Source organism: Panulirus ornatus, chromosome 4, assembly GCF_036320965.1.
Source record: "Panulirus ornatus isolate Po-2019 chromosome 4, ASM3632096v1, whole genome shotgun sequence".
In the NCBI taxonomy this organism is placed as follows: domain Eukaryota; kingdom Metazoa; phylum Arthropoda; class Malacostraca; order Decapoda; family Palinuridae; genus Panulirus; species Panulirus ornatus.
The window spans coordinates 38,317,225-38,340,523 of NC_092227.1; the positions used below are offsets into that span (position 1 = coordinate 38,317,225).

The window sequence follows — 23,299 nt, forward strand, 5'->3', positions numbered from 1 at the left end:
CTCTCTCTCTCTCTCTCTCTCTCTCTCTCTCTCTCTCTCTCTCTCTCTCTCTCTCTCTCTCTCTCTCTCTCTCTCTCTCTCTCTCTCTCTCTCTCTCTCTCTCTCTCTCTCTATCTATCTATCTATCTATCTATCTGTCTATCTATCTATTTCTCTTTCTCTAATCTATTGATTTATATATCTATTTGTCTATCTATCGACCTATCTATTTACCTATCAATCTATCTATCTGTTCATATCTCATCTTTCAGTAAGCTAGCACTACCGTGTCTTTTGACTTTATGTTCGCATTGGACAGTGAATATATAAACTTCTACATACTATTTTTAGGGTATGGGCAGATATAGAGTGATGTACTTGTATAAGGTACGTGAGAAATGCGAGAAAAAAGATAAGTGGAGGAACTAAGCAAAATATGACGTCTCAATATGTGTGTGTTCTTCCCACCTTACCTAACATATCTGCGTTCTTTTCACCAGAGGTTCCTTAAACTACTCAGTGGAGTGTGTAGGATAAAGAGAGTGTATGTATGTGGACTGATCACCAGAAACACAAAAGTAAATTAAGACAGCCACCTGGACCAGAGAGAGAAAATTGACAGACGTTAGCTCACTAGATCGCTGTCAAACCCCATACGATAACCCAGTAAGAAGTGATCTCCGTAGAATGTAGTTGCCTACAACGTGCTACCGATACTTCTATATGACTAATGTTTGTGTGTTACGAAAGGATTATTTTACACTCGGATTATCCTATCTTAATCTTGTGTGTATCAATATGTCAGAAGGTGAACCGTCTAAAGACTTTCTCCGACATTTGGTATAACTCAGTAACAAGTATCGTACACAAAATCAATGGAATTGTATTAAAGATATCACCCATCATCACCTATCTGTATCATACTTTTATCAGATTATTTTCATAACAAACAACAACTAAAAGTTATAATCCATTTTGTATTTTTCTGCTTACAGCTACTTTTTCAACCGTAACGAATACAATTATTTTTTCAAAAATTCCTTGTACAAGTATCGCCCGAACAGGGATTTGAACGCTGGACCCTTAGGTTAAATGCCTAATGCTCTACCGACTGAGCTATCCGGGCTTCTGATGATGTTGCTATTGACTGCCGAGTGGTACAACCAGGATCAACCACGATTTTCGCCCTTACAGACACCGCTGCCCCGCAGCATCAGCAGAAGCCAGGGCCATCTCCTCTACCACCACTACCACCACCTCCTCCAACACCACACACTACCGTACCTACGCCACTAGTACCATCACAACCAAAAGTATAGTTTTAGAAGTCGCAGATTTTGCTTCACAAGCAAGCAACAGATATACCAGGAATTATTCAATACCCACGACAATAAAAAGTAATTCGTATAACATTTCTGGAGTGCCACATAACATTAGACAAAGTCTCCAACGTTGAATTGATGCATAAAGTCCAGGCCTTGGTGATTACTGGCTGCAGATAGAAATTATACAGGAGTCTTCTTACGTGATAGGAGGTAAAGACTCGTAATGAATGGTGAATATTCACCGTCTTCACCTGTTATTAGTAGTTTACCTCACTGATTCTCACTTAGGCGTACTATCTTCATCATTCATATTAACGATATTGACGTAGGGCTAGGTAACATTACAGCCAAATTTGCATGTAACACAAAGGTCGGCAACGCCATTTTAACACAAGAAAGTAGGCTAAGATTACAATATCATCTTCATGAAATTTTTGACTACTCTAAAAAACGGAAAATGCTATTTAACGTCAATAAATGTCAGCTGCTAAAAGAAGGTAACCTCAACAAATTTTTCAATTTTAAAATGATGGGCCACAAGAAAAAGGACGCTCGTAATGTGGGGAAACCTACAGGTTTCTGTCTTCATCATCTTCAAGTTCTCTAATCTGTCTAATCAAGCTGCTAAGAAAACAAATATGAAATCATGATTCTTTAACGCAAACTTTACATAGAAAAGCAAGGATGTGATATGCCAAGATAACTATTCAAAGGTTAGACCAAATACCGAATACACAGTCGAGTTTCGGGCCTTCCACTTAGAAAAGGACATTCTTAAGTTGAAAGTAGCTCAGCGAAGAGCAATTACATTGACTCCATCTTTGCGTAGCAAACAATATGAGAAGAGATTGCTAGAACTGATGTTTTCCCTAAGCAATGGGCGTCTCCAGGAAAAATCATTAGTCTTTTAGAAATGCTTAAAGGACTCAGCAACGTCGAAAATGATAATGTATTTATAGTGAAGCCGTCATTACCGACGATAGGAAATAGGTTAAAACTTAGAGGTCACAGAGTTAATCTAATACAAATGAAATACTTTTCTTTTTTACCAGAGACATTACTGATGCATGGAATAAACTCTCAGACAAATGTTGTCCAGACCAACACCCATAATATCTTCATTATTAGGCTTGATAATCGCTTGTCACTCTCTGGTGTTAAATAATTAAATTGATCAGGGATAATAACGCTATGGTACGTCATGCTACCTTCTCAGCCACTAATCTCTCCCTGGCCATACTTCGGTATCATACCAACATTGACTGACCTATGTCTCCTGCTTTAAAAAGCCAAGAAAGAAACATTCATCGACATCAGGTAAAATTTAGGCATGATACGTCGAGATGTTGGAGCTCAAATTTATCCTTTCCACTGTGTTTATAACAAAAAAGTGAAGAGATGCATGTTCTTGAGAACGTGATGCACAATGTATTCATGTTCAATCTACCTCAAGCTTTCCTATGAACATTTGTTCAGACATATCCATCCTGCAAGGAAGTTCTTACCCCTTTCGCATTTGGCGTGTGCCGGATGAAGTCTAGGGTGAGGAGATAATCTTTGCTTTGCTATAGTTTTCCTCCACTACGTTTATGGGTTTTTGTTTAAGTACTGCTAAGGACAACCCCCGTATCCTCAAACTCTGTTAAGTGATGTGTTTTTCTTTAACGCTCTCTCTCTCTCTCTCTCTCTCTCTCTCTCTCTCTCTCTCTCTCTCTCTCTCTCTCTCTCTCTCTCTCTCTCTCTCTCTCTCTCTCTCTCTCTCTCTCTCTCTCTCTCTCTCTCTCTCTCTCTTTTTACTTACATATCTATTTGTCTATCTACCGACCTGTCTATCTACCTATCCATCTATCTACCTATCTATATTTCATCTTTGAGTAAGCTAGCACTACAGTGTCTGTTTTTATGCTTGTATTGGACAACGAATATATAAACTTCTATATACTAAATGTAGGGTATGGGTAGACACTGAGTGATGTACTTGCATAAAGTAAGTGTGGAGTGTGAGGAGAAAGAGAAGTGGAGGAACTGAGCAAATCATGACGTCTCAATATGTATGGGTTCTTCCCATCATACCTAACATATATCTTCTTCTCACCAGATATTCCTCAAACAATGTAGTGGAATGTGTAGTTTGGAGAGTGTGTGTCTCTAGACTGATTACCAGCAACACAAGCGTGATTGATGCGAAAATTAAGACAGCTACCTGTACCAGAGAGGGAAAGTTGACAGTCGTTAGCTCACTGGATCGCTGTCAAAACCCATACGATAACCCAGGAGGAAGTAATATCCCTAGAATATGGTTGCCTACAACGTGCTACCGATACTTCTATATGATTACTGTTTGTGTGTTACGAAAGCATTGTTTTACACTCGCATTATCCTATCTCTTAATCTTGTGTGTGTTAGTATGTTCAGAAAGTGAACCGTCTAAAGACTTTCTCCGACGATTTTCAGTGTTTGGCATAATTCAGGAACAAGAATTATACACAAAATCAATGGAATTGTATTAAAGATATCACCCATCACCTATCTGTATCATACTTTATACAGATTATTTTTATAACAAACAACAGCTAAAGGTTATAATCCATTTTGTAATTTTGTGCTTACAACTACTTTTTCCATCGTAAAGAATACAATTGTTTTTTGTTTTTTTTGTAATATCCTGAACAGGACAGACTTTCTACTAATTAGGTCAATTTCCTGTTGGCCTTAGTTATGCAAGTATCGCCCGAACAGGGATTTGAACCCTGGACCCTTAGGTTAAAAGCCTAATGCTCTACCGACTGAGCTATCCGGGCTTCTGATGATGCTCTTATTGACTGTCCAGTGGGACAACCAGCATCAACCACGATTCTCGCCCTTACTGACACCGCCGCGCCGCCACAGCATCAGCAGAAACCAGGGCCATCTCCTCTACCACCACTACCACCACCACCACCAACACCACACACTACCGTACCTACGCCACTAGTACCATCACCACCACTACCACCATCACCTCCTCCAACACCACACACTACCGTACCTACGCCACTAGTACCATCACAACCAAAATTATAGTTTTAGAATTCGCAGATTATGCTTCACAAGCAAGCAATAGATTTACCAGGAATTATTCAATACCCACGACAATAAAAAAAGCAATTGATATAATATTTCTGGACTCCCACAAAACACTCGACAAAGTCCCCATCGTTGAATTGATGCATAAGTCCAGGCCTTGGTGATTACTGGCTGCAGATGAAATTATACAGGAGTCTTCTTACGTGACAGGAGGTAAAGACTCGTAATGAATGGTGAATATTCACCGTCTTCACCTGTTACTAATAGTTTCCCTCCCTGATTCTTACTTAAGCGTACTCTTTTCATCATTCATATTAACGATATTGACGTAGAGCTAGGTAGCATTGTAGCCAAATTTGCATATAACACAAAGGTCGACAATGCTATTTTAACAGAAGATAGTAGACGAAGATTACAAGATTACTTAAATGAATTTGTCGAATAGTCTAAAAAAAAAAAAACTAAGAATGCTATTTAACGTCAATGAATATCAGCTGCTAAAAGAAAGTAGCCGCAGCAATCATTTCAATTATGATATGATGAGCCACAAGAAAAAGGACGTTCCTAATATGTGAAACCTATTGGTTTCTGTCTCCACCATCTTCAAGTTCTCTAAGCTGTCTAATCAAGCTGCCAAAAAACAAATAAGTAATTATGATTTATCAACAAGAACTTTACCTACATAAGCAAGGATGTGATATGCCACGATAACCGTTTAAAGGTTGGACCAAATACCAGTTTCGGGCCTTCCACTTAGAAAAGGATATTCTTGAATTGAAAGTAGCTCAGCGAACAGCAATTACATTGACTCCATCTTTGCGAAGTAAGCGATATGAGAAGAGTTCGTTAAAACTGATGTTTTCCCTAAGCAATGGGCGTCTCCAGGGCAAATTATTAGTGTTTTAGAAATGCTTTAAGGACTCAGCAACGTCGATAATGAAAATGTCTTTACAGTCGAGCCAGCATTACCGATGACAGGAAATGGGTTAAAACATATAGGTCACAGAGTTAATCTAAAACGTATGAAATACTTTTCTTTTTTACTAGAAACATTACTGATGCATGGAATAAGCTCTCAGCCAAATGTTGTCCAGACCAACACCCATAATATCTTCAAAATTAGGCTTGATAATCGCTTGTCACTCTCTGGTGTTGAATGATTCATTTGATCAGGCAAAATAATGCAATAGTATGTCATGCTACCTTTTCAACCGTACTTCAGTATTATACCAACATTGACTGATCTATGTCTCCTGCTGTAAACAGCCAAGTAAGAAACATTGTTGCATTCATCGACATCAGGAATAATTTAGGTATGGTAAGTCGAGAGGTTGGAGCTCAACTTTATCCTTTCTACTGTGTTTATGACAAAGAAGTGAAGAGATGCATTTTATTGATAACGTGATGCATAACGTATTCATGTTCAATCTAGCTCAAGACTTTCCTACGAACCTTTGGTTCAGACATATTCATCGTGCAAGGTAAGTTCTTACCCCTTTCCCATCTGGCGTGTGCCGGATGAAGACTAAGGTGAGGAGATAACCTTAGATTTGCTTTAGTTTTCCTCCACTACTTTTTTTTTTTTTTTTTTTTTAAGTACTGCTAAGGACAATCCCCTTATCTTCAGATTTTGTTATATGTGATATTATATTATTATTTTATTATACTTTGTCGCTGTCTCCCGCGTTTGCGAGGTAGCGCAAGGAAACAGACGAAAGAAATGCCCCCCCCCCCCATACACATGTATATACATACGTCCACACACACAAATATACATACCTACATAGCTTTCCATGGTTTACCCCAGACGCTTCACATGCCTTGATTCAATCCACTGACAGCACGTCAACCCCGGTATACCACATCGCTCCAATTCACTCTATTCCTTGCCCTCCTTTCACCCTCCTGCATGTTCAGGCCCCGATCACACAAAATCTTTTTCACTCCATCTTTCCACCTCCAATTTGGTCTCCCTCTTCTCCTCGTTCCCTCCACCTCCGACACATATATCCTCTTGGTCAATCTTTCCTCACTCATTCTCTCCATGTGCCCAAACCACTTCAAAACACCCTCTTCTGCTCTCTCAACCACGCTCTTTTTATTTCCACACATCTCTCTTACCCTTACGTTACTCACTCGATCAAACCACCTCACACCACACATTGTCCTCAAACATCTCATTTCCAGCACATCCATCCTCCTGCGCACAACTCTATCCATAGCCCACGCCTCGCAACCATACAACATTGTTGGAACCACTATTCCTTCAAACATAACCATTTTTGCTTTCCGAGATAATGTTCTCGACTTCCACACATTCTTCAAGGCCCCCAGAATTTTCGCCCCCTCCCCCACCCTATGATCCACTTCCGCTTCCATGGTTCCATCCGCTGCCAGATCCACTCCCAGATATCTAAAACACTTTACTTCCTCCAGTTTTTCTCCATTCAAACTCACCTCCCAATTGACTTGACCCTCAACCCTACTGTACCTAATAACCTTGCTCTTATTCACATTTACTCTTAACTTTCTTCTTCCACACACTTTGCCAAACTCAGTCACCAGCTTCTGCAGTTTCTCACATGAATCAGCCACTAGCGCTGTATCATCAGCGAACAACAACTGACTCACTTCCCAAGCTCTCTCATCCCCAACAGACTTCATACTTGCCCCTCTTTCCAAAACTCTTGCATTTACCTCCCTAACAACCCCATAAACAAATTAAACAACCATGGAGACATCACACACCCCTGCCGCAAACCTACATTCACTGAGAACCAATCACTTTCCTCTCTTCCTACACGTACACATGCCTTACATCCTCGATAAAAACTTTTCACTGCTTCTAACAACTTTCCTCCCACACCATATATTCTTAATACCTTCCACAGAGCATCTCTATCAACTCTATCATATGCCTTCTCCAGATCCATATGTGATATATGTCCTCTCTCTCTCTCTCTCTCTCTCTCTCTCTCTCTCTCTCTCTCTCTCTCTCTCTCTCTCTCTCTCTCTCTCTCTCTCTCTCTCTCTCTCTCTCTCTCTCTCTCTCTCTCTCTCTCTCTCTCATCTATCTACTTTTATTTCTATATGTCTATCCATCGAACTTTCTATCTACCTATCCATCTATCTATCTATTTATATCTCATCTTGCAGTAAGCCAGTACTACCGCGTTTTTGTTTTTATGCTTCTATTAGCCAATGAATATATAAACTTATATATTCTAATTGTACGGTATGGGTATACACTGAGTGATGTACTTGTATAAAGTAAGTGTGGAGTGTAAGAAGAAAAATAAGTGGAGGAACTGAGCAAATCATGACGTCTCAATATGTATGTGTTCTTCCCAGCTTACCCAACGTATCTATGTTCTTTTCACCAAATATTCCTCAGACTATGTAGTGGAGTGTGTAGGATGGAGACAGTGTGTGTATATGCACTGATTACCAGCAACGCAAGCGTGATTGATTGATTGAAAATTAAGACAGCTATCTGAACCAGAGAGGGAAAGTTAACAGACGTTAGCTCACTGGATCGCTGTTAAATCCCATACGATAACCCAGGAGGAAGTAATCTCCCTAGAATATGGTTGCCTACAACATGCTACCGATACTTCTATATGATTACTGTTTGTTTGTTACGAAAGCATTGTTTTACACTCGGATTATCCTATCTTAATCTTGTGTGTGTCAATATGTTCAGAAGGTGAACCGTCTAAAGACTTTCACCGATGAATTTCAGCATTTGGTATAACACAGGAGCAAGAATTATACACAAGATCAATGGAATTGTAGTAATTATATCACCCATCACCTATTTGTATTATACTTTTACAGATTACTTTCATAACAAACAACAACTAGTTATAATAGATTTTGTATTTTTCTGCTTACATCTACTTTTTCAACCGTAACGAATACAATCAATATTCTTTTATTTTTTATACAATCTTTCACAGACTTTCTACTAATAAGTTCAATTTCCTGTTGGCCTTAGTTATACAAGTATCGCCCAAACAGGGACTTGAACCCTGGACCCTTAGGTTAAAAGCCTAATGCTCTACCGACTGAGCTATCCGGGCTTCTGATGATGTTGTTATTGACCGTCGAGTGGTACAACCAGGATCAACCACGATTCTCGCCCTTACTGACACCGCCGCGCCGCAGCAGCAGCAGCAGAAGCCAGGGCCATCTCCTCTACCACCACTACCACCACCTCCTCCAACACCACACACTACCGTACCTACGCCACTAGTACCATCACAACCAAAAGTATAGTTTTAGAAGTCGCAGTTTATACTTCACAAGCAACCTAATGATTTACCAGGAATTATTCAATACCCATGACAATAAAAAAAATAATTGATAGAACATTTCTGGAGTGCCATATAGCTTTCGACATAGTCCCAACGTTGAATTGATTCATAAAGTCCAGGCCTTGGTGATTACTGGCTGCAAATGAAATTATACAGGAGTCTTCTTACGTGACAGGAGGTAAAGACTCGTAATGAATGGTGAATATTCACCGTATTCACCCATTACAAGTAGTTTCCCTCACTGATTCTTTATTAGGCGTACTCTCTTCATCATTCATATTAACGGTATTGACGTAGGGCTAGGTAACATTGTAGCCACACTTGCATGTAACACAAAGGTCGGCAATGCCATTTTAACACAAGAAAGTAGGCTAAGATTACAATATCATCTTCATGAAATTGTCGAATACTCTACAAAACGGAAAATGCCATTTATCGTCAATAAATATTAGCTGCTAAAAGAAGGCAACAAATATTTCAATTATGAGATGATGGGCCACAAAAAAAAGGACGCTCCTAATGTGGGAAACCTATAGGTTTCTGTCTCCACCATCTTCCAGTTCTCTAAGCTGATTAATCAAGCTGCCAAGAAAACATATAAAAAATTATGATTTATTAACGCGATCTTTACCTATAAAACTAAGAATGTGATATGCCACGATAACTATTTAAAGGTTAGACCAAATACCGAATATACAATCCTGTTTCGGGCCTTCCACTTAGAAAAAGATATTCTTGTATTGAAAGTAGCTCAGCGAAGAGCAATTACATTGACTCCATCTTTGCGTAGCAAACGATATGAGAAGAGATTGCTAGAATTAATGTTTTCCCTAGGCAATGGGCGTCTCCAGGGCAAATCATTTAGTGTTTTATAAATGCTAAAAGGACTCAGCAACGTCGATGATGAAAATGTCTTTACAGTGAAGCCAGCATTACCGACGATAGGAAATGGGTAAAACTTAGAGGTCACAGAGTTAATCTGATACACATGAAATACTTTTCTTTTTTACCAGAGACATTACTGATGCATGGAATAAACTCTCAGACAAATGTTGTCCAGATCAACGCCATCAATATCTTCAGAATTAGGTATGATAATCACTTGTCACTCTCTGGAATTGAATAATTCATTTCATCAGTCATGATAACGCTATGGTACGTCATGCTACCTTCTCAACCACTAATCTCTCCCTCGCCGTACTTCAGTATCAGACCAACACTGACTGATCTATGTCTCTTGCTTTAAAAAGCCAAGTAAGAAGCATTGTAGCATTCATCGACATCAGGTATAATCTAGGCATGGTAAGTCGAGAGGTTGGAGCTCAAATTTATTCTTTTTACTGTGTTTATAACAAAAAAGTGAAGAGATTCATATTCTTGATAACGTGATGCATAACGTATTCATGTTCAATATACCTCAAGACGTTCCTATGAAACTTTAGTTCAGGCATATCCATCCCGCGGGGTAAGTTCTTACCTCTTTCCCATCTGGCGTATGCCGGATGAAGTCTAGGGTGGGTAGATAACCTTTACTCTGCTATAGTTTTCGTCCACTACTTTTATGGGTATTTGTTTACGTACTGCTGAGAACAATCCCCTATCTTCAAACTTCGTTATATGAGATATGTGTTTTTCTTTGACTCTCTCTCTCTCTCTCTCTCTCTCTCTCTCTCTCTCTCTCTCTCTCTCTCTCTCTCTCTCTCTCTCTCTCTCTCTCTCTCTCTCTCTCTCTCTCTCTCTCTCTCTCTCTCTCTCTCTCTCTCTCTATCTATCTATCTATCTATCAAACTCTCCCTCTTTCTCAGCCCTATCAATTCATATATCTATTTGTCTATCTATCGACTCATCTATCTATCTATCCAGCTATCTATATATATCTCATCTTTCAGAATGCTAGCACTACCGTGTCTATTGTTTATATGCTTGCATTGGACAGTGAACATATAAACTTATATATATATTATTTATAGGGTATGGGCAGACATTGAGTGATGTACTTGTATAAAGGACGTGTGGAGTGTAAGAAAAAAGATAAGCAGAGAAACTGGTTATGTGTTCTTCCCACCTTACCTAACATATCTGTGTTCTTTTCACCAGATGGTCCTCAAACTATGTGGTGGAGTGTGTAGGGTGGAGAGAGTGTGTGTCTGTCTGTGTCTATCATACGATAACCCAGTAAGAAGTGATCTCCTTAGAATGTAATTGCCTACAACGTGCTACCGATACTTCTATATGACTAATGTTTGTGTGTTACGAAAGGATTATTTTACACTCGGATTATCCTATCTTAATCTTGTGTGTGTCAATATGTCAGAAGGTGAACCGTCTAAAGACTTTTTCCGACTATTTTCTACATTTGGTATAACTCACTAACAATAATTATACACAAAATCTTTGGAATTGTATTAAAGATATCACCCATCACCTATCTGTATCATACTTTTTACAGATTATTTTCATAGCAAACAACGACTAAAGGTTATAATCCATTTTGTATTTTTCTTCTTACAACTATTTTTTCCACCGTAACGAATACAATTATTTTCTGTTGTTATAAAATCATTATACAAGTATAATCCTTATACAGCTATCGCCCGAACAGGGACTTGAACCCTGGACCCTTAGGTTAAAAGCCTAATGCTCTACCGACTGAGCTATCCAGGCTTCTGATGATGTTGTTATTGACCGTCGAGTGGTACAACCAGGATCAACCACGATTCTCACCCTTACTGACACCGCCGCGCTGCAGCAGCAGCAGCAGCAGAAGCCAGGGCCATCTCCTCTACCACCACTACCACCACTTCCTCCAACACCACACACTACCGTACCTACGCCACTACTATCATAACAACAAGAGTATAGTTTTCGAAGTCGCAGATTATGCCTTACAAGCTACCTTTAGATGTACCAGGAATCATTCAATCCCCACAACAATAAGAAAGTAATTGATATAACACTTCTGGAGTGCCACATAACATTCGACTAAGTCCCTAACGTTGAATTGATGAATAAAGTCCAGGCCTTGGTGATTACTGGTTGCAGATGGAATTATACACGAGTCTTGTTACGTGATAGGAGGTAAAGACTCGTAGTTCACCGTCTTCATCCGTTACTAGTAGCTTCCATCACTGATTCGTACTTAGGCGTACTCTTTATATCAACGATATTGATGTAGCGCTAGGTAACCATGTAACCAAATTTGCATATAACATAAAGGTCGGCAATGCCATTTTAACAGAAGAAAGTAGACTAAGTTCACAAGATTGTCTATATGAAATTGTCGAATAGTCTAAAAAACGGAAAATGCCACTTAACGTCAATAAATGTCAACTGCTAAAAGAAAGAAACCGCAACAAATATTTCAATGATGGGCCACAAGAAGAAGGACACTCCTAACGTGGGAAACCTATAGCATTCTGTCTCCACCATCTTCAAGTTCTCTAAGCTGTCTAATCAAGCTGCCAAGAAAAGAAATAAGAAATTATGATTTATTAACGCAAACTTTACATACAAAGCAAGGATGTGATATGCCATGATAAACATAAAGGTGAGGCCAAATACCGAATGTACAATCCAGTTTCGGGCCTTCCACTTAGAAAAGAATATTCTTAAATTGAAAGTAGCTCAGCGAAGAGCAATTACATTGACTCCATCTTTGCTTAGTAAACGATATGAGAAGAGGTTACTATAATTGATGTTTTCCCTTAGCAATGGGCGTCTCCAGAGCAAATCATTAGTACTTTGATAATGCTTAAAGGACTTAGCAACGTCAATAATCAAAATATCATTAAAGTAGAGCCAACATTACCAACGACAGGATGTGGGTAAAACTTAGTGATCACAGATTTAATCTAATACGTATGAAATACTTTTCAATTTTTACCAGTGTTATTACTGATGCATGGAATAAGCTCTCAGACAAATGTTGTCCAGAACAACACGCATAATATCTTCAGAATTAGGCTACATAATCACTTGTCACTCTCTGAGGTTGAATGATTCTTTTGATCAGTCATGATAATGCTATAGCATGTCATGCTACCTTCTCAACCACTAATCTCTCCCTGGCCGTACTTCAGTATCATACCAACATTGATTAACCTATGTTTCCTGCTTTAAAAAGCCAAGTAAAAAACATAGTGCCATTCAACGAACTCACGTATAATTTGGTATGGTAAGTCGACAGGTTGGAGCTCAAAGTTATCCATTCTACTGTGTTTATAACAAAAAGTCAAGAAATGCATGTTATTGATAACGTGATGCATAACGTATTCATGTTCAATCTACCTCACGACTTTCCTATGAACCTTTGGTTTAAAAATATTCATCCTGCAAGGTAAGTTCTTACCCGTTTCCCACCTAGCGTGTGCCGGATAAATTCTAGGATAGGCAGATAACCTTTGCTTTGCTATGTTTTCCTCCACTACTTGTATGGGTTTTTGCTTAAGTACTGCTAAGGACAACCCCCTTACCTTCAACCTTCGTTATATGTGATATGTGTCTTCTTTAACTCTCTCTCTCTCTCTCTCTCTCTCTCTCTCTCTCTCTCTCTCTCTCTCTCTCTCTCTCTCTCTCTCTCTCTCTCTCTCTCTCTCTCTCTCTCTCTCTCTCTCTTTCTTCTATCTATTCTTTATCTATTTGTCTATCTATCGACCTATTTACCTACCTATCCATCTACCTATCTATTTATATTTCATCTTGGAGTAAGCTAGCACTACTATGTCTTTAGTTTTTATACTTGCATTGGACAATGGATATATAAACTTCTATATACTAATTGTAGGGTATGGGTAGACACTGAGTGATATACTTGTATAAAGTAAGTGTGGAGTGTAAGAAGAAAGATAAGTGGAGGAACTAAGCAAATCATGACGTCTCAATATGTATGAGTTCTTCCCACCATACCTAACATATCTGTGTTCTTTTCTCCAGATGTTACTCAAACTATGAAGTGGAGTGTGTGTAGGGGAGTGTGAGTGATGCGGAAAATTAAGACAACTAACTGTACCAGAGAGGGAAAATTGACAGACGTTAGCTCACTGGATCGCTATCAAATCCCATACGATAAGGAAGTAATATCCCTAGAATATGGTTGCCTACAACGTGCTACCGATACTTCTATATGATTACTGTTTGTTTGTTACGAAAGCATTGTTTTACACTCGGCTTATCCTATCTCTTAATCTTGTGTGTCAATATGTCAGAAGGTGAACCGTCTAAAGAATTTCTTCGAATATTTTCAGCATTTGTTATAATTCAGGAACAACAATTTACACAAAATCAATGGAATTTCATTAAAAATATCACCCATCACCTATCTGTTTCATACTTTTTACAGAGTATTTTCATAGCAAACAACTAAAGGTTATAATCCATTTTGTATTTTTCTGCTTACAGCTACTTTTTCCAACGTAACAAATACAATTACTATTCTTTTATTTCTTGTACAATCCTTAATAGAACAGACTTTCTGCTAATAACTTCAATTTCCTGTTGGCCTTAGATCTACAAGTATCGCCCGAACAGGGATTTGAACCCTGGACCCTTAGGTTAAAAGCCTAATGCTCTACCGACTGAGCTATCCGGGCTTCTGATGATGTTGTTATTGACCGTCGAGTGGTACAACCAGGATCAACCACGATTCTCGCCCTTACTGATACCGCCGCGCCTCAGCAGCAGAAGCCAGGGCCATCTCCTCTACCACCACTACCACCACCACCTCCAACACCACACACTACCGTACCTACGCCACTAGTACCATCACAACCAAAAGTATAGTTTTAGAAGTCGCAGTTTATACGTTGCAAGCAACCTAAAGGTTTACTAGGAATTATTCAATACGCGCGACAATAAAAACGTAACTGATATAACATTTCTGAAGTGCCATATAGCTTTCGACAGAGTTTCAACGTTGAATTGATTCATAAAGTCCAGGTGTTGGGTATTACTGCCTGCAGATGAAATTATACATGATTCATCTTACGTGACAGGAGGTAAAGACTCGTAATGAAAGGTGAATATTCACCGTCTTCACCCGTTGACAGTAGTTTCCCTCTCTGATTTTTTGTTAAGCGTTCTCTTTTCATCATCTATATTAACGATATTTACGTAGGGCTATTTAACATTGTAGCCAGATTTGCATGTAACACAAAGGTTGGCAATGCCATTTTAACAGAAGAAAGTAGGAGAAGATTACAATACTATCGACATGAAATTGTCGAATACTCTACAAAACGGAAAATGACATTTAATGTCAATAAATGTTAGCTGCTAAAATAAGGCAACCGCAGCAAATATTTCAATTATGGGATGATGGGCCACAAGAAAAAAAACGCTCCTAATGTGGGAAACCTATAGGTTTCTGTCTACACCATCTTCAAGTTCTCTAAGCTGTTTAACCTAGCTGCCAAGAAAACATATAAGAAATTATGATTTATTAACGCGATCTTTACATACAAAAACAAGGATGTGATATGCCTCGGTAACTATTTGAAGGTTAGACCAAATACCGAATATACAGTCCTGTTTCGGGCCTTCTACTCAGACAAAGATATTCTTGTATTGAAAGTAGCTCAGCGAAGAGGAATTACACTGACTCCATCTTTGCGTACCAAACGATATGAGAAGAGATTACTAGAATTAATATTTTCCCCAAGGAATGAGGGTTTCCAGGGCAAATCATTAGTGTTTTAGAAATGCTTAAAGGACGCACCAACGTCGATAATGAAAATGTCTTTACAGTGAAGCCAGCATTACCGACGATAGGAAATGGGGTAAAACTTAGAGGTCACAGAGTTAATCTAATATGTATGAAATACTTTTCTTTTTTTACCAGAGATTTACTGATGCATGGAACAAGCTCTCAGACAAATGTTGTCCAGACCAACACCAATAATATCTTCAGAATTAGGCTTGATAGTCCTTGATATCCCTGGGGATAGGGGAGAAAGAATACTTCTCACGCATTCCTCACGAGTCGTAGAGGGCGACTAAAGGGGAAGGGAGCGGGGGGCTAAAAACTCTCCCCTCCTTGTATCTGAACTTTCTAAAACGGGAAACAATAGAAGGAGTCACGCGGGGAGTGCTCATCCTACTCGAAGGCTCAGATTGGGGTGTCTAAATGTGTGTGGATGTAACCAAAATGAGAAAAAAGGAGAGATATGTAGTATGTTTGAGGAAAGAAACCTGGATGTTTTGGCTCTGAGTGAAACGAAGCTCAAGGGTAAAGGGGAAGAGTGGTTTGGGAATGTTTTAGGAGTAAAGTCAGCGGGTGGTGAGAGGACAAGAGCAAGGGAAGGAGTAGCACTACTCCTGAAACAAGAGTTGTGGGAGTATGTAATGGAGTGTAAGAAAGTAAACTCTGGATTGATATGGGTAAAACTGAAAGTGGATGGAGAGAGATGGGTGATTATTGGTGGATATGCACCTGGGCATTAGAAGAAAAATCTTGAGAGGCAAGTGTTTTGGGAGCAGCTGGGTGAGTGTGTTAGTAGCTTTGATGCACGATACTGGGTTATAGTGATGTGTTATATGAATGCAAAGGTGAGTAATGTGACAGTTGAGGGAATATTTGGTGTACATGGGGTGTTCAGTGTTGTAAATGGAAATGGTGTAGAGCTTGTAGATTTGTGTGCTGAAAAAGGACTGGTGATTGGGAACACCTGGTTTAAAAAGAGACGTATCCATAAGTATACTTATGTAAGTAGGAGAGATGGCCAGAGAGCGTTATTGAATTACGTGTTAATTGATAGGCGCGTGAAAGAGAGACTTTTGGATGTTAATGTGCTGAGATGTGCAACTGGAGAGATGTCTGATCATTATTTTGTGGAGGCTAAGGTGAAGATTGGTAAAGGTTTTCAGAAAAGAAGAGAGAATGTTGGGGTGAAGAGAGCGGTGAGAGTAAGTGAGCTTGAAAAGGGGACTTGTGTGTTGAAGTACCAGGAGAGACTGAGTGCAGAATGGAAAAAGGTAAGAGTAAAGGACGTCAGGGGAGTGGGGGAGGAATGGGATGTATTTAGGGAAGCAGTGATGGCTTTCGCAGGGGAAGCATGTGGCATGAGAAGCGTGGGAGGTGGGCAGATTAGAAAGGGTAGTGAGTGGTGGGATGAAGAAATAAGATTATTAGTGAAAGAGAAGAGAGAGAGACATTTGGACGATTTTTGCCGGGGAATAAAGCAAATGACTGGTAGAAGTATAAAAGAAGAGGCAGGAGGTCATGAGAAAGGTGCAAGAGGTGAAAAAGAGGGCAAATGAGAGTTGGGGTGAGTGTATCGTTGATGTTTTGGAAGAAGGTAAATAAAGTGCGTAAGACAAGAGAACAAATGGGAACATCGGTGAAGGGGGCTAATGGGGAGGTAATAACAAGTAGTGGTGATGTGAGAAAGAGATGGAATGAGTATCTTGACGGTTTGTTGAATGTGTTAGATGACTGAGTGGCAGATATAGGGTGTTTTGGTCGGTATGGTGTGCGATGTGAGAGGGTTAGGGAGAATGATTTGGTAAACAGAGAAGAGGTAGTAAAACCTTTGCGGAAGATGAAAGCCAGCAAGGCAACTGGTTTGGATGGTATTGCAGTGGAATCCATTAAAAAAGGGGGTGACTGTGTTGTTGACTGTTTGTATGACTCATGGTGAGGTGCCTGATTACTGGCGGAATGCATGCATAGTTCCATTGTACAAAGGCAAAGGGGATAAAGGTGAGTGCTCAAATTACAGAGGTACGAGTTTGTTGAGTATTCCTGGGAAACTACATGGGAGGGTATTGGTTGAGAGGGTGAAGGCATGTACAGAGCATCAGATTGGGGAAGAGCAGTGTGGTTTCAGAAGTGATAGAGGATGTGTGGATCAGGTGTTTGCTTTGAAGAATGTATATGAGACAGCAAATGGATTTGTATGTAGCATTTATGAATCTGGAGAAGGCACACGATAGAGTTCATAGAGATGCTCTGTGGAAGATATTAAGAATATACGGTGTAGGAGGAAAGTTGCTAGAAGCAGTGAAAGTGTTTATCGAGGATGTAAGGCATGTGTACTAGTAGGAAGAGAGGAAATTGATTGGTTCCTAGTGAATGTCGGTTTGCGAGAGGGGTGCGTGATGTCTCCATGGTTGTTTGATATATTCACGGATGGGGTTGTTAGGGAGGTGAATGCAAGACTTTTGGAGAAAGGGGAAAGCATGCAGTCTGTTGTGGATGAGAGGGCTTGGGAAGTGAGTCAGTTGTTGTTCGCTGATGGTACAACGCTGCTGCCTGATTCGGGTGAGAAACTGCAGAAGCTGGAGACTGAGTTTGGTAAAGTGTGTGAAAGAAGAAAGCTGAAAGTAAATGTCAATACGAGCAAGGTTATTAGGTACAGTAGGGTTGAGGGACATGTCAATTGGGAGGTAAGTTTGAATTGAGAAAAACTGGAGGAAGTGAAATGTTTTAGATATCTGGGAGTGGATTTGGCAGCGGATGGAACCATGGAAGCGGAAGTCAGTCATACGGTGGGGGAGGGGGCGAAAAACGCGTGAAAGGCGAAAACATCATCTCGGAAAGCAAAAATGGGTATGTTTGAAGGAATAGTGGTTCCGACAATGTTATATGGTTGCGAGGCATGGGCTATAGATAGAGCTGTGCGAAGAAGGAAGGGTGGATGTTTTGGAAATGACATGTTTGAGGACAATATATGGTGTGAGGTGGTTTGATCGAGTAAGTAATGAAAGGGTAAGAGAGGTGTGTGGTAATAAAAAGAGCGTGGTTGAGAGAGCAGAAGATGATGTTTTGAAATAGCTTGGTCACATGGAGAGAATGAGTGAGGAAAGATAGACAAAGAGAATATGTGTGTCAGAGGTAGGGGGAACGAGGAGAAGTGGGAGACCAAATTGGAGGTGGAAAGATGGAGTGAAAAGGATTTTGAGCTATAGGGGCCTGAACATGCAGGAGGGTGAAAGGCATGCAAGGCATAGAGTGAATTGGAACGATGTGGTATACCGGGGTCGACGTGCTGTCAATGGATTGAACCAGGGCATGTGAAGCGTCTGGGGTAAACCATGGAAAGTTTTGTGGGGCCTGGATGTGGTAAGGAACTGTGGTTTCGGTGCATTATACACGACAGCTAGAGACTGAGTGTGAACGAATGTGGCCTCTGTTGTCTTTTCATAGCGCTATCTCGCGCGCATGCGGGGGGAGGGTGTTTTCATTTCATGTGTGGCGGGGTGGCGACGGAAATGAATGAAGGCAGCAAGTATGAATTTTGTACATGTGTATACATGTATATGTCTGTGTATGTATATGAATGTATACGTTCAAATGTATAGGTATGTATATGTGCGTGTATGGACGTGTGTGTATATGCATGCGTATGTTCGTGGGTTGGGCCATTCTTTCGTCTGTTTCCTTGAGCTACACCGCTAGCGCGGGAGACAGCGACAAAGTATAATAAAAAAAAAAATCACTTGTCACTCTGTGGAATTAAATAATTCATTTATTCATTCATGATAACGAAATGGTATGTCATGCTACCTTTTCAACCACTAATCTCTCCCTCGACGTACTTCGGTAACATACCATAATTGACTGACCTATGTCTCCTGCTTTAAAAAGCCGAGTGAGAAACATTGTAGCATTCATCGACATCAGGCATAATCTAGGCATGGTAAGTCGAGAGATTGGAGCTCAAATTTATCCTTTCTACTGTGTTTATAACAAAAGAGTGAAGATATGCATGTTATTGATAACGTGATACATAACGTATTTATGTTCAATATACCTCAAGACTTTCCAATGAATCTTTGGTTCAGAAATATCCATCCTGCAAGGCAAGTTTTTACCTCTTTCCCACATGGCATGTGCCAGATGAAGTCTAGTGTGGGTAGATAACCTATACTTTGCTATAGTTTATCTTCACTACTTTTATGGGTTTTTGTTTAAGTACTTCTGAGGACAACCCCCCATATCTTCAAACTTCGTTATATATGTGTTTTTGTTTGACTCTCTCTCTCTCTCTCTCTCTCTCTCTCTCTCTCTCTCTCTCTCTCTCTCTCTCTCTCTCTCTCTCTCTCTCTCTCTCTCTCTCTCTCTCTCTCTCTCTCTCTCTCTCTCTCTCTCTCTCTCACTTTCTTTACCCTATCAATTCATATATCTATTTGTATATCTATCTACCTATCTATCTACCTATCCAGCTATCTATTTATATCTCATCTTTCAGAAAGCTAGCAATACCGTGTCTTTTGTTCATATGTTTGCATTGGACAGTGAATACATAAACTTATATACACTATTTGTAGGGTATGGGCAGACATTGAGTGATGTACTTATATAAAGTACGTGTGGAGTGTAAGAAAAAAGATAAGTAGAGGAACTGAGCAAATCATGACGTCTCAATATGTATGTGTTCTTCCTACCATACCTATCATATCTGTGTTCCTTTCACCAGATGTTCCACAAAATATATAGTGGAGTGTGTAGGGTGGAGAGAGTGAGTGTCTGTGGACTGATTACCAGCAACACAAGCGTGATTGATGAGGAAAATTGAGACAGCTACCTGTACCAGAGAGGGAAAGTTGACAGACGTTAGCTCACTAGATCGTGGTCAAAACTCATACGATAACCCAGTAAGAAGCGATCTCCTTAGAATGTAATTGCCTACAACGTGCTACCGATACTTCTATATGACTAATGTTTGTGTGTTACGAAAGGATTATTTTACACTCGGATTATCCTATCATAATCTTGTGTGTATCAATATGTCAGAAGGTGAACCGTCTAAAGACTTTCTCCGACATTTGGTATAACTCAGTAACAAGTATCGTACACAAAATCAATGGAATTCTATTAAAGATATCACCCATCACCTATCTGTGTCATACTTTTATCCGATTATTTTCATAGCAAACAACGACTAAAGGTTATAATCCATTATGTATTTTTCTTCTTACAACTATTTTTTCCACCGTAACGAATACAATTATTTTTTGTTGCTATAAAATCCTTATACAAGTATCGCCCGAACAGGGACTTGAACCCTGGACCCTTAGGTTAAAAGCCTAATGCTCTACCGACTGAGCTATCCGGGCTTCTGATGATGTTGTTATTGACTGTCCAGTGGTACAACCAGGATCAACCACGATTCTCACCCTTACTGACACCGCCGCGCCGCAGCAGCAGCAGCAGAAGCCAGGGCCATCTCCTCTACCACCACTACCACCACAACCATACACTACCGTACGTACGCCACTAGTACCATCACCACCACTACCACCACCTCCTCCAACACCACACACTACCGTACCTACGCCACTAGTACCATCACAACCAAAAGTATAATTTTAGAAGTCGCAGTTTATACCTCACAAGTTATCTAAAGATTTACCAAGAATTATTCAATACCCATGATAATAAAAAAGTAATTGATATAACATTTCTGGAGTGCCATATAGCTTTCGACATAGTCCCACCGTTGAATTGATGCGTAAAGTCCAGGCCTTGGTGATTACTGGCTGCAGATGAAATTATACAGGAGTCTTCTTACGTGACAGGAGGTAAAGACTCGTAATGAATGGTGAATATTCACCGTCTTCACCCGTTACTAGTAGCTTCCCTCGCTGATTCTTCCTTAGGCGTACTCTTTTCATCATTCATATTAACGGTATTGACGTAGGGCTAGGTAACATTGTAGCCAAATTTGCATATAACACAAAGGTCGGCAATGCCATTTTAACACAAGAAAGTAGGCTAAGATTACAATATCATCTTCATGAAATTGTCGAATACTCTACAAAACGGAAAATGCCATTTATCGTCAATAAATGTTAGCTGCTAAAAGAAGGCAACAAATATTTCAATTATGAGATGATGGGCCACAAAAAAAAGGACGCTCCTAATATGAGAAACCTATAGGTTTCTGTCTCCACCATCTTCCAGTTCTCTAAGCTGATTAATCAAGCTGCCAAGAAAACATATAAAAAATTATGATTTATTAACGCGATCTTTACCTATAAAACTAAGAATGTGATATGCCACGATAACTGTTTAAAGGTTAGACCAAATACCGAATATACAATCCTGTTTCGGGCCTTCCACTTAGAAAAAGATATTCTTGTATTGAAAGTAGCTCAGCGAAGAGCCATTACATTGACTCCATCTTTGCGTAGCAAACGATATGAGAAGAGATTGCTAGAATTAATGTTTTCCCTAGGCAATGGGCGTCTCCAGGGCAAATTATTAGAGTTTTAGAAATAAATGAAAAATGAAATAAATGAAATAAAGGAAAATGTCTTTACAGTGGAGCCAGCATTACCGACGATAGGAAATGGGTTAAAACTTACAGATCACACAATTAATCTAATACGTATGAAATACTTTTCTTTTTCACCAGAGATTTACTGTTACATGGAACAGTATCTCATACAAATGTTGTCCAAACCAACACCAATGATATCTTCAGAATTAGCTTTGATAACCACTTGTCACTATCTGGAAGTGAATAATTCATTTGATCAGTCATGATAACGCTATGGTACGTCATGCTACCTTCTCAACCACTAATCTCTCCCTGGCCGTACTTCAGTATCAGACCTAACATTGACTGACCTATGTCTCCTGCTCTGAAAAGCCAAGTAAGAGATATTGTAGCATACATCGACATCAGGTGTAATTTAGGCATGGTAAGTCGAAAGGTTGGAGCTCAAATTTATCCTTTCTACTGTGTTCATAACAAAAAAGTAGAGATGCATGTTATTGATAACGTGATACATAACGTATTCACGTTCAATCTAGCTCAAGACTTTCCTATGAGCCTTTGGTTCAGACATATCCAACCTGCAGGGGAAGCTCTTACACCTTTTCCATATAGCGTGTGCCGGATGAAGTCTAGTGCGGGTAGATAACCTTTACTCTGTTATAATTTTCCTCCACTACTTTTATGGGTTTGTATTTAAGTGCTGCTAAGGACAACATCTTGATATTCAAACTTCGTTATATACGTTTTTTTCTTTGACTCTCTCTCTCTCTCTCTCTCTCTCTCTCTATATATATATATATATATATATATATATATATATATATATATATATATATATATATATATATATATATATATATATATATATATATATATATATATTTCACCTCTTGCACCTTTCTCTTGACCTCCTGTCTCTTTCTTTTATACATCTCCCACTCAATTGCATTTTTCCCTTCAAAAATCGTCCAAATGCCTCTCTCTTCTCTTTCACTAATAATCTTGCTTCTTCATCCCACCACTCACTACCCTTTCTAATCAACCCACCTCCCACTCTTCTCATGCCACAAGCATCTTTTGCGCAATCCATCACTGATTCCCTAAATACATCCCATTCCTCCCCCACTCCCCTTACTTCCATTGTTCTCACATTTTTCCATTCTGTACTCAGTCTCTCCTGGTACTTCCTCACACAAGTCTCCTTCCCAAGCTCACTTACTCTCACCACCCTCTTCACCCCAACATTCACTCTTCTTTTCTGAAAACCCATACAAATCTTCACCTTTGCCTCCACAAGATAATGATCAGACGTCCCTCCAGTTGCACCTCTCAGCACATCAACATCCAAAAGTCTCTCTTTCGCGCGCCTGTCAATTAACACGTAATCCAATAA

At 39.6% G+C, this 23,299-nt stretch overlaps 6 non-coding genes across 6 annotated transcripts; all 6 read right to left on the minus strand.

The window, feature by feature from the left end:
* Positions 1 to 1,032: 1,032 nt before the first annotated feature.
* TRNAK-UUU (transfer RNA lysine (anticodon UUU)) lies at positions 1,033 to 1,105 on the minus strand. The gene has a single exon. It is a non-coding gene; the product is annotated as a tRNA-Lys (tRNA).
* A 2,927-nt stretch (positions 1,106 to 4,032) lies between these two features.
* TRNAK-UUU (transfer RNA lysine (anticodon UUU)) lies at positions 4,033 to 4,105 on the minus strand. Its single transcript has one exon. It is a non-coding gene; the product is annotated as a tRNA-Lys (tRNA).
* A 4,274-nt stretch (positions 4,106 to 8,379) lies between these two features.
* On the minus strand, positions 8,380 to 8,452 carry TRNAK-UUU (transfer RNA lysine (anticodon UUU)). Its single transcript has one exon. It is a non-coding gene; the product is annotated as a tRNA-Lys (tRNA).
* A 2,825-nt stretch (positions 8,453 to 11,277) lies between these two features.
* On the minus strand, positions 11,278 to 11,350 carry TRNAK-UUU (transfer RNA lysine (anticodon UUU)). The gene has a single exon. It is a non-coding gene; the product is annotated as a tRNA-Lys (tRNA).
* A 2,851-nt stretch (positions 11,351 to 14,201) lies between these two features.
* Positions 14,202 to 14,274, minus strand: TRNAK-UUU (transfer RNA lysine (anticodon UUU)). The gene has a single exon. It is a non-coding gene; the product is annotated as a tRNA-Lys (tRNA).
* A 6,393-nt stretch (positions 14,275 to 20,667) lies between these two features.
* On the minus strand, positions 20,668 to 20,740 carry TRNAK-UUU (transfer RNA lysine (anticodon UUU)). The gene has a single exon. It is a non-coding gene; the product is annotated as a tRNA-Lys (tRNA).
* Between the last annotated feature and the right edge of the window lie 2,559 nt (positions 20,741 to 23,299).